Source organism: Engystomops pustulosus, unplaced genomic scaffold (assembly GCF_040894005.1).
Source record: "Engystomops pustulosus unplaced genomic scaffold, aEngPut4.maternal MAT_SCAFFOLD_111, whole genome shotgun sequence".
Classification (NCBI taxonomy): domain Eukaryota; kingdom Metazoa; phylum Chordata; class Amphibia; order Anura; family Leptodactylidae; genus Engystomops; species Engystomops pustulosus.
In genome coordinates this window covers 225,533-237,500 of record NW_027284993.1, presented here as the reverse complement: position 1 = coordinate 237,500, position 11,968 = coordinate 225,533, and the positions used below count along the sequence as shown (strand labels likewise).

At 62.7% G+C, this 11,968-nt stretch overlaps 1 non-coding gene across 1 annotated transcript in view; it reads right to left on the bottom strand.

The window, feature by feature from the left end:
* Window positions 1–367, bottom strand: part of LOC140107080 (18S ribosomal RNA) — a 1,884-nt gene extending 1,517 nt beyond the window's left edge. The window contains exon 1 of the ribosomal RNA XR_011850992.1: window positions 1–367. This exon is cut by the window's left edge and continues 1,517 nt beyond it. This is a non-coding gene — a ribosomal RNA (18S ribosomal RNA).
* Between the last annotated feature and the right edge of the window lie 11,601 nt (window positions 368–11,968).

The window sequence follows — 11,968 nt, the reverse complement described above, 5'->3', positions numbered from 1 at the left end:
GAAACCTGAATAGATCGTCGCCGTCACGGAGGACGTGCGATCGGCCCGAGGTCACCTAGAGTCGCCAAGTCTAGGACGGGGCTGGCGCCGCAGCGGGCCCGGAGACCCGCCGCGGACCAGGGCTCCCCGGATTGGTTTTAAGTCTGATAAATGCACGCCTTCCTGGAGGGCAGCGCTCTTGGGCACGTATTAGCTCTAGAATTGCCACAGTTATCCGAGTAGCACATCATCAATGCGGAACGATCAAAGGAACCATAACTGATTTAATGAGCCATTCGCAGTTTCACCGTAAAGAATAGTCAGTACTTAGACATGCATGGCTTAATCTTTAAAACAAGCATATACTACTGGCAGGATCAACCAGGTAGCCGAGCTCTGAGGGGTAGACTCTTGGAGTCAGGCTCCGTGAGCTAATGGGAACGCTCGTTGCTGCTGCTGCTACCGCAGCGCTTCTCCGCCGCCGGAGAAGACCTCGCAGACAACATTGGATGGAGCTTAGGGCAGGGGGGCAAGAAAGATGCTCTCGGTCCCTTCCAAGGACCCGAAAAAGCCTTCCCTTCCCCTCCCTCTCGCAGTCGCTGGCTTTCCCCACTCAGTTCAGCCAAGAAGTGGCGCTCGACTCTCACCTCCATCAGCACCTCCGAAGCTCGGACAGCTCCTGTAGGCTGCGCATAGAAGGAAAGCATTGGACGCTCAACTTCAGCACCTCGAGTGTCGGACGGCTCCACCACCACCTCTCCACACTGTTAAGCGAGAGAGACGATAGGAGCCGTCGCGACGTACCCATGCAGCGCCGCCCGCCAACGCACAGAGGAGCGGAGGGGATCGGGCGCCAGGTCCGGGGGAAGGCTGGGAGGGAAGCTACGGCGCTGCTACCCAGCTTTCAACCCTGCGGGACCGGTGCTCCGCTCCTATCGCTCCGGCGAACAGGGTCCGCTACGCTTTCAACACCAGCGCCCGGCAGAGGGCTTGGAGAAGGCTCGCGCGGATCCTCGGTTCGGATCGCCTGGCTTCGCGGGAGCGGCCTTCGGCTAGGGCCGACGACGGCCGGACCGAGCAGATTTGGACCGGGGTGCGGGGCGAGTACCTGCCTCTCTCACGAAGGGAGTGTCACCGGTAAGAAGCCTCTTCCCACGTCTGCTTGCCGACTTACGCTCGCCCCGACGAGAGGCCCAACCGAAAGAGTGGAAAGGGGCAGAGATTTCCAGGGTCGCCCCACCAGGGATGCAATACCCCAGTGCAGACAGTCGGCCCTGCCCCGAACCTACTCGGTGGTTTGAAGGTTAACCTCTTGGGGAAAAGCAGCGATTCGCCTCGCGGTGCGTGCCTCCGCGGATCTAAACCCCCTCGATCGATGTGGGGCCAGAGGACCCCTTTTCCCCGTACGAAACTGTCAGCTCACCATGGGCTCGACGTCCGTGGGTCGGGGAGTTGAGCGCTTACGCGCGGCGGGACCTTATAACCTGCAGCGGCTGAGGAGCGAAGATTTCCAGGGTGGGCCCCCGGGGATGCCATACCCCGAGCAGCCTGTCGGCCCCGCTCCTAGCACGCTGGCAAGCAATGGAGTCTTCCCCGCGGCAGCCACCGCCCTCGCCCTAGCCTCGCCGTCGGTCGATGAAGAACGTCGTTCGCCCTCCTCTGGCTCGGGATTTGGAAACGGCCTGGCCTTCGCCTACTCCGTCGGGCAACTGCCTTCCGCCAGCCCCTTCCCTCGAATCCCCTTCTTCCATTTTAGACCCGATCAGGGGATTGGTCAGCCCAGCCCTGGGGTAAGAAGAGGGGTTGGGGTCGGTTCGGCTTCGGGTGCCCCGCTCGGCCAAAGGTTCCCCTCGCTTTGGAAGCACGCGAGGTCGCGGAGGGTGTCGGGGTTATTTTTTCGGCTCCCTGGCTTCGCGGGAGCGGCCTTCGGCTAGGGCCGAGGCCGTCCGGCCCGCGCAGATTTGGACCGGGGTCCGGGGCGAGTACCTGCCTCTCTCACGAAGGGAGTGTCACCGGTAAGAAGCCTCTTCCCACGTCTGCTTGCCGACTTACGCTCGCCCCGACGAGAGGCCCAACCGAAAGAGTGGAAAGGGGCAGAGATTTCCAGGGTCGCCCCACCAGGGATGCAATACCCCAGTGCAGACTGTCGGCCCTGCCCCGAACCTACTCGGTGGTTTGAAGGTTAACCTCTTGGGGAAAAGCAGCGATTCGCCTCGCGGTGCGTGCCTCCGCGGATCTAAACCCCCTCGATCGATGTGGGGCCAGAGGACCCCTTTTCCCCGTACGAAACGGCCGGCTCACCATGGGCTCGACATCCGTGGGTCGGAGAGTTGAGCGCTTACGCGCGGCGGGACCTTATAACCTGCAGCGGCTGAGGAGCGAAGATTTCCAGGGTGGGCCCCCGGGGATGCCATACCCCGAGCAGCCAGTCGGCCCCGCTCCTAGCGCGCTGACGAGCAATGGAGTCTTCCCCGCGGCAGCCACCGCCCTCGCCTCGCCGTCGGTCGATGAAGAGCCGAGTTCGCCCTCCTCTGCTCGGGACTCGGAAACGGCCTGGCCTTCGCCTACTCCGTCGGGCAACTGCCTTCCGCCAGCCCCTTCCCTCGAATCCCCTTCTTCCATTTTAGACCCGATCAGGGGATTGGTCAGCCCAGCCCTGGGGTAGGAAGAGGGGTTGGGGTCGGTTCGGCTTCCGGTGCCCCCGCTCGGCCAAAGGTCCCCTCGCTTTGGAAGCAGAGGGTGCCGGGGTTATTTTCGGCTTGACGCCTAGTCCGGTCCCTGCCGGTTCCCGTGGAGGCCCGCGGTCAAAACCAGCTCCCCGGCTGTCGGAGCCGGAGCCCCGCAGCCCGAGCGGACGCACCGAGTCCCTCATGTAAGGGATAGCCGCCCCTACGGAACGGCCCGGACTGGGACCAGGCACCCCCAGGCGCCGAAGGGGTGGGTCGGCCGTGTTGCCGAAGCTTAGCCGGCGCTGATGACCGCAGCCCCTAACGATGCCCACAGGCGGGGGAGCCAAGGAGAGCACTAGGAAGACGTGGCGGGGTCGGACGGCTCAATTTCCAGGGTGGGACCCCGGGGGTTCAGTACCCCGGGCATCCGGTCGGTTTCGCCGGCGCGACCCCAAGCCTTCCACGGCCCCCTTCGTGGGTGCAGGGATACCGTGCAGGGTGCAGGCTTAGACGCCAATTCCCCAGAAGTTTTAGGGATAGGGTTTGTCCGGGCGCCACCGCAGCGACAACCTCGCAAGAAGCTCTCTTCCACAAAAGCACGGGCAACGTTCGTGTGCGAGTGTTGGTCTCCCATGGTCTACCGACTCCCCCGGGCGGCCCAAGCGTTACGCCCACGGCCGGGCCCTCGAGCAGGCGCACCCCTGGTGCCTCTCGTAAGGGAAGGCTACGGTCCTCAACCCCTCGTATGGCGGGGAGGGCGCATTTGAAACGCTAAAGGACGAGCCCTGTTCGGGACCTGGCGGGGATCCGCGGATTGGCGAGAGGGATGGGTCTGCCGTTGGTCAGAGGGGACGCACCCCTGGGACGCAGTTTGGCATTAGCGACCGATGGCCCATCTACGACCATGTACTCCGGGAGCGCCAAGGAGGACGCGGGTGGGCTTTGGGGGCAGACTCAATTTCCAGGGTCTGGGCGCCGGGGGTGCAATACCCTTAAGCGCTCATGTCGGTTTCGTCTGCCGCCCGCCTCTGGCCCGGCTCCTAGTGACGGGTGCTGTGAACGTGCGATCGTGCTTGCGGTTGAAGAGTTCAAAGGCTACCGCTGGGGATAACACGCCCGGGGAATTTAGAAACCCCCCCCTCCGCTACAATCTCTGCTTCTGCCGGACTCGGAGGGGAGCCGCCCCGGGGGCGACCGCTCCCTCTCCTCTTCCGCGGCGTGCCGCGCGCTTCGCCGTCAGCAGCGGAGCGAACCTTTTTCTCGGTCCGCAGCTCTTCAGGCGTAGGCGGGCAGCGCTAACAGGGTACACTGGGGACCACTCGACCGCAACCGCTCCTCCGACCGACGAGCATACCTACCGCGGATACGCCACGGTGGGTCTAAGCCTCGTCGCCGCCGCGAGGAGCAGGCGGGAGCCGTCCCTTTTCGTGCTGCGGAAATAAACCGTGGACACAGAGGTGTGTCTGCGCTCTCCGACCGGGCGGGGGGCGATTGGACTTGCCCGAGGGACACTAGGCGAGGCGCTGCCGCGGGAGCCGGAGCTCCGCGCTGGACGCTGCCGCCGCCAACGCCGCCGCCCCCCACCCACGGTACGGTGGAGTACGCCCGTTCCATACGCTTCGTAGCAAACCTCAGCCGAAGCAGAGAGTCCTACCGCTGTGGCAGGAGCGGGGCCGTGCGAGGACCACACTGGCACCGCGCTACACAACCTTAGGCAGAGGACGACAGCCGCTCACGGGGAGCGGGGGATTGATGCGCGACCAAGACTGAGGCTAAGGAACGCTTTACCATAAACCGGCCGGGGCCAATACCCCTGACCGAGCAAAGTGCCCTGCCCCGCCGGATCGCGCTGTGTCAGATCGATCAAAAGAGCGGAGAGCCGAGACTCTACCGCTGGGAGTTTGTGGAGAACGGCCTGGCTTGCGTCCCGTCCTCCCGCCCTCGACCTCACATGGCTAGCCTCACCCGCCGGGAGCCACCCCATTGGGGACCGTAGGGCGGAGAAGGGGTCTCCGCGTCCGGAATTTACTTGTGGAGAACGGCCTGGCTTACGTCCCGTCCTCCCGCCCTCGACCTCACATGGCTAGCCTCACCCGCCGGGCGCCACCCCATTGGGGACCGTAGGGCGGAGAAGGGGTCTCCGCGTCCGGAATTTACTTGTGGAGAACGGCCTGGCTTACGTCCCGTCCTCCCGCCCTCGACCTCACACGGCTAGCCTCACCCGCCGGGCGCCACCCCATTGGGGACCGTAGGGCGGAGAAGGGGTCTCCGCGTCCGGAATTTACTTGTGGAGAACGGCCTGGCTTACGTCCCGTCCTCCCGCCCTCGACCTCACATGGCTAGCCTCACCCGCCGGGCGCCACCCCATTGGGGACCGTAGGGCGGAGAAGGGGTCTCCGCGTACGGAATTTCTTGTGGAGAACGGCCTGGCTTACGTCCCGTCCTCCCATGGCTAGCCTCACCCGCCGGGCGCCACCCCATTGGGGACCGTAGGGCGGAGAAGGGGTCTCCGCGTCCGGAATTTCTTGTGGAGAACGGCCTGGCTTACGTCCCGTCCTCCCGCCCTCGACCTCACATGGCTAGCCTACCCCGCCGGGCGCCGCTCCATTGGGGATACGGTACGGCAAAGCGCGACGCCGCACGATGCCAACACTTTGTGCAAAAACCTGGCAGAGTCGACCAAAACCTCGCTTCTTTGACCGGTATTTTTGATGCTTTTCTCTGCCGCCGAAGGTGCACTGAGGGTCGGATCGCCCAAAATTTTTACCGGTCGTTTTGGTCTGCGGTTCTTCCGAGAGGTGCCCGCCTGACAGTTCTTTTTCAGCAGCCTCCGAAAGGCCATCCAGCGGGCAAGCCAGGGGTTGGCAGCCGCCGGCGGTGAGCCTTCCCCGGCCGGGGCAGACGGCTCCGACCGCAAAATTTTTTCGACTTTCGCCGAGGCCAAAACCCCATGCACTTTTAAAGCCTGCCCGCAGCGCCGTCTCCTGTCAGACGTCCCTTGCCGCCTGCGGTGGTCCTCGCCCGGCAGAGAGAAGCCGGAGTCGCCCCCTCTCCGGTTCTTTTTCACCATTCCGGAGCTCTGAAATCTGCCGGACACCGAGTGACCGAGGACGCTTCCAGGAGGGCGGCAGCGAGAGGCAGAGTGCCACCGGTCGGGTCGCCGGTTCTCCCACACTTTGAAAATTTTTCGCTTGTTCTGGTGGGATGGAGAGAGAGCGTGGCTTATGCGCCCTCTGCCCCGCGGTCCGCCCTGGCTGGCCTTACGCCGGTGGTTCGCCAGGCCACCGGCACCTTGTACGGCGGGGACGGCGTGGCTTATGCGCCCGTCAACCCACCTACTCGCCCCGGCTAGCCTTTTACCCGGAGGGCGCCACGCTCCGGGTACCAGTGAGCGGCACGAACCCAGTCATACCATGCCGCTCACCTCGCGCCCTCTCCGGCCTCCGCCGCGGAGACCTCCCGCTAGGACCTGCGGGGGGCGATTTCTGCCAAAATCTACAAAGTCCCCGATGGTTAAGGACGTAGACTGTTGAGCGGGACCTACACACTCTTGTAGCCGATGGGGCTCGCCATTTCCCGCAGAAAATGGACCACCTCCCGCAGAGGAACATGAAATGCCCCTTCCCGCGGGACCCGAAGGACCGCTCTGTCCGAGCAGGCCTCCAGGACCACGGCACGCAAAAGCGACTCAGTCCCGCTGGCATTACGGATCTGACTTTGTGCAAAAACCAGGCAGAGTCGACCAAAACCTCCCTTCTTTGACCGGTGTTTTTGTTGCTTTTCTCTGCCGCCGAAGGTGCACTGAGGGTCGGATCGCCCAAAATTTTTACCGGTCGTTTTGGTCTGCGGTTCTTCCGAGAGGTGCCCGCCTGACAGTTCTTTTTCAGCAGCCTCCGAAAGGGCATCCAGCGGGCAAGCCAGGGGTTGGCAGCCGCCGGCGGTGAGCCTTCCCCGGCCGGGGCAGACAGCTCCGACCGCAAATTTTTTTCGACTTTCGCCGAGGCCAAAACCCCATGCACTTTTAAAGCCTGCCCGCAGCGCCGTCTCCTGGCAGACGTCCCTTGCCGCCTGCGGTGGTCCTCGCCCGGCAGAGAGAAGCCGGATTCGCCCTCTCACCGGTTCTTTTTCACCATTCCGGAGCTCTGAAATCTGCCGGACACCGAGTGACCGAGGACGCTTCCAGGAGGGCGGCAGCGAGAGGCAGAGTGCCACCGGTCGGGAAGCCGGTTCTCCCACACTTTGAAATTTTTTCGCTTGTTCTGGTGGGATGGAGAGAGAGCGTGGCTTATGCGCCCTCTGCCCCGCGGTACGCCCTTGGCTAGCCTTACGCCGGTGGTTCGCCAGGCCACCGGCACCTTGTACAGCGGGGACGGCGTGGCTTATGCGCCCTCTGCCCCGCGGTACGCCCTTGGCTAGCCTTACGCCGGTGGTTCGCCAGGCCACCGGCACCTTGTACGGCGGGGACGGCGTTGCTTATGCGCCCGTCAATCCACCTACTCGCCCCGGCTAGCCTTTTACCCGGAGGGCGCCACGCTCCGGGTAGCAGTGAGCGGCACGAGCCCAGTCATACCATGCCGCTCACCTCGCACCTTTTCCGGCCTCCGCCGCGGAGACCTCCCGCTCTGTTCTGCGGAGAGCGATTTTGGGCAAAATCTACAAAGTCCCCGATGGTTAAGGACGTAGACTGTTGAGCGGGACCTACACACTCTTGTAGCCGAAGGGGCTCGCCATTTCCCGCAGAAAATGGATCACCTCCCGCAGAGGAACATGAAATGCCCCTTCCCGCGGGACCCGAAGGACCACTCTGTCCGAGCAGGCTTCCAGGACCACGGCACGCAAGAGCGACTCAGTCCCGCTGGCATTACGGATCTGACTTAGTGCAAAAACCTGGCAGAGTCGACCAAAACTCCCCTTCTCTGACCGGTATTTTTGTTGCTTTTCTCTGCCGCCGAAGGTGCACTACGGGTCGGATCGCCCAAAATTTTTACCGGTCGTTTTGGTCTGCGGTTCTTCCGAGAGGTGCCCGCCTGACAGTTCTTTTTCAGCAGCCTCCGAAAGGCCATCCAGCGGGCAAGCCAGGGGTTGGCAGCCGCCGGAGGTGAGCCTTCCCCGGCCGGGGCAGACAGCTCCGACCGCATAATTTTTTCGACTTTCTCCGAGGCCAAAACCCCATGCACTTTTAAAGCCTGCCCGCAGCGCCGTCTCCTGTCAGACGTCCCCGCCGCCTGCGGTGGTCCTCGCCCGGCAGAGAGAAGCCGGAGTCGCCCTCTCTCCGGTTCTTTTTCACCATTCCGGAGCTCTTAAATCTGCCGTACTCCGAGTGACCGAGGACGCTTCCAGGACGGCGGCAGCGAGAGGCAGAGTGCAACCGGTCGGGAAGCCGGTTCTCCCACACTTTGAAAATTTTTCGCTTGTGCTGGTGGGATGGAGAGAGAGCGTGGCTTATGCGCCCTCTGCCCCGCGGTACGCCCTTGGCTAGCCTTACGCCGGTGGTTCGCCAGGCCACCGGCACCTTGTACGGCGGGGACGGCGTTGCTTATGCGCCCGTCATCCCACCTACTCGCCCCGGCTAGCCTTTTACCCGGAGGGCGCCACGCTCCGGGTAGCAGTGAGCGGCACGAGCCCAGTCATACCATGCCGCTCACCTCGCACCTTTTCCGGCCTCCGCCGCGGAGACCTCCCGCTAGGACATGCGGGGGGCGATCTTGACCAAAATCTACAAAGTCCCCGATGGTTAAGGACGTAGACTGTTGAGCGGGACCTACACACTCTTGTAGCCGAAGGGGCTCGCCATTTCCCGCAGAAAATGGATCACCTCCCGCAGAGGAACATGAAATGCCCCTTCCCGCGGGACCCGAAGGACCACTCTGTCCGAGCAGGCTTCCAGGACCACGGCACGCAAGAGCGACTCAGTCCCGCTGGCATTACGGATCTGACTTAGTGCAAAAACCTGGCAGAGTCGACCAAAACTCCCCTTCTCTGACCGGTATTTTTGTTGCTTTTCTCTGCCGCCGAAGGTGCACTACGGGTCGGATCGCCCAAAATTTTTACCGGTCGTTTTGGTCTGCGGTTCTTCCGAGAGGTGCCCGCCTGACAGTTCTTTTTCAGCAGCCTCCGAAAGGCCATCCAGCGGGCAAGCCAGGGGTTGGCAGCCGCCGGAGGTGAGCCTTCCCCGGCCGGGGCAGACAGCTCCGACCGCATAATTTTTTCGACTTTCTCCGAGGCCAAAACCCCATGCACTTTTAAAGCCTGCCCGCAGCGCCGTCTCCTGTCAGACGTCCCCGCCGCCTGCGGTGGTCCTCGCCCGGCAGAGAGAAGCCGGAGTCGCCCTCTCTCCGGTTCTTTTTCACCATTCCGGAGCTCTTAAATCTGCCGTACTCCGAGTGAACGAGGACGCTTCCAGGACGGCGGCAGCGAGAGGCAGAGTGCAACCGGTCGGGAAGCCGGTTCTCCCACACTTTGAAAATTTTTCGCTTGTGCTGGTGGGATGGAGAGAGAGCGTGGCTTATGCGCCCTCTGCCCCGCGGTACGCCCTTGGCTAGCCTTACGCCGGTGGTTCGCCAGGCCACCGGCACCTTGTACGGCGGGGACGGCGTTGCTTATGCGCCCGTCATCCCACCTACTCGCCCCGGCTAGCCTTTTACCCGGAGGGCGCCACGCTCCGGGTAGCAGTGAGCGGCACGAGCCCAGTCATACCATGCCGCTCACCTCGCACCTTTTCCGGCCTCCGCCGCGGAGACCTCCCGCTAGGACATGCGGGGGGCGATCTTGACCAAAATCTACAAAGTCCCCGATGGTTAAGGACGTAGACTGTTGAGCGGGACCTACACACTCTTGTAGCCGAAGGGGCTCGCCATTTCCCGCAGAAAATGGATCACCTCCCGCAGAGGAACATGAAATGCCCCTTCCCGCGGGACCCGAAGGACCACTCTGTCCGAGCAGGCTTCCAGGACCACGGCACGCAAGAGCGACTCAGTCCCGCTGGCATTACGGATCTGACTTAGTGCAAAAACCTGGCAGAGTCGACCAAAACTCCCCTTCTCTGACCGGTATTTTTGTTGCTTTTCTCTGCCGCCGAAGGTGCACTACGGGTCGGATCGCCCAAAATTTTTACCGGTCGTTTTGGTCTGCGGTTCTTCCGAGAGGTGCCCGCCTGACAGTTCTTTTTCAGCAGCCTCCGAAAGGCCATCCAGCGGGCAAGCCAGGGGTTGGCAGCCGCCGGAGGTGAGCCTTCCCCGGCCGGGGCAGACAGCTCCGACCGCATAATTTTTTCGACTTTCTCCGAGGCCAAAACCCCATGCACTTTTAAAGCCTGCCCGCAGCGCCGTCTCCTGTCAGACGTCCCCGCCGCCTGCGGTGGTCCTCGCCCGGCAGAGAGAAGCCGGAGTCGCCCTCTCTCCGGTTCTTTTTCACCATTCCGGAGCTCTTAAATCTGCCGTACTCCGAGTGACCGAGGACGCTTCCAGGACGGCGGCAGCGAGAGGCAGAGTGCAACCGGTCGGGAAGCCGGTTCTCCCACACTTTGAAAATTTTTCGCTTGTGCTGGTGGGATGGAGAGAGAGCGTGGCTTATGCGCCCTCTGCCCCGCGGTACGCCCTTGGCTAGCCTTACGCCGGTGGTTCGCCAGGCCACCGGCACCTTGTACGGCGGGGACGGCGTTGCTTATGCGCCCGTCATCCCACCTACTCGCCCCGGCTAGCCTTTTACCCGGAGGGCGCCACGCTCCGGGTAGCAGTGAGCGGCACGAGCCCAGTCATACCATGCCGCTCACCTCGCACCTTTTCCGGCCTCCGCCGCGGAGACCTCCCGCTAGGACATGCGGGGGGCGATCTTGACCAAAATCTACAAAGTCCCCGATGGTTAAGGACGTAGACTGTTGAGCGGGACCTACACACTCTTGTAGCCGAAGGGGCTCGCCATTTCCCGCAGAAAATGGATCACCTCCCGCAGAGGAACATGAAATGCCCCTTCCCGCGGGACCCGAAAGGACCGCCCTGTACGAGCAGGCCTCCAGGACCACGGCACGCAAAAGCGACTCAGTCCCGCTGGCATTACGGATCTGACTTAGTGCAAAAACCTGGCAGAGTCGACCAAAACTCCCCTTCTCTGACCGGTATTTTTGTTGCTTTTCTCTGCCGCCGAAGGTGCACTACGGGTCGGATCGCCCAAAATTTTTACCGGTCGTTTTGGTCTGCGGTTCTTCCGAGAGGTGCCCGCCTGACAGTTCTTTTTCAGAAGCCTCCGAAAGGCCATCCAGCGGGCAAGCCAGGGGTTGGCAGCCGCCGGCGGTGAGCCTTCCCCGGCCGGGGCAGACAGCTCCGACCGCATAATTTTTTCGACTTTTGCCGAGGCCAAAACCCCATGCACTTTTAAAGCCTGCCCGCAGCGCCGTCTCCTGTCAGACGTCCCCGCCGCCTGCGGTGGTCCTCGCCCGGCAGAGAGAAGCCGGAGTCGCCCTCTCTCCGGTTCTTTTTCACCATTCCGGAGCTCTTAAATCTGCCGTACTCCGAGTGACCGAGGACGCTTCCAGGAGGGCGGCAGCGAGAGGCAGAGTGCCACCGGTCGGGAAGCCGGTTCTCCCACACTTTGAAAATATTTCGCTTGTGCTGGTGGGATGGAGAGAGAGCGTGGCTTATGCGCCCTCTGCCCCGCGGTACGCCCTGGCTAGCCTTACGCCGGTGGTTCGCCAGGCCACCGGCACCTTGTACGGCGGGGACGGCGTTGCTTATGCGCCCGTCATCCCACCTACTCGCCCCGGCTAGCCTTTTACCCGGAGGGCGCCACGCTCCGGGTAGCAGTGAGCGGCACGAGCCCAGTCATACCATGCCGCTCACCTCGCACCTTTTCCGGCCTCCGCCGCGGAGACCTCACGCTCTGTTCTGCGGAGAGCGATTTTGGGCAAAATCTACAAAGTCCCCGATGGTTAAGGACGTAGACTGTTGAGCGGGACCTACACACTCTTGTAGCCGAAGGGGCTCGCCATTTCCCGCAGAAAATGGATCACCTCCCGCAGAGGAACATGAAATGCCCCTTCCCGCGGGACCCGAAGGACCGCTCTGTCCGAGCAGGCCTCCAGGACCACGGCACGCAAAAGCGACTCAGTCCCGCTGGCATTACGGATCTGACTTAGTGCAAAAACCTGGCAGAGTCGACCAAAACTCCCCTTCTCTGACCGGTATTTTTGCTGCTTTTCTCTGCCGCCGAAGGTGCACTACGTGTCGGATCGCCCAAAATTTTTACCGGTCGTTTTGGTCTGCGGTTCTTCCGAGAGGTGCCCGCCTGACAGTTCTTTTTCAGCAGCCTCCGAAAGGGCATCCAGC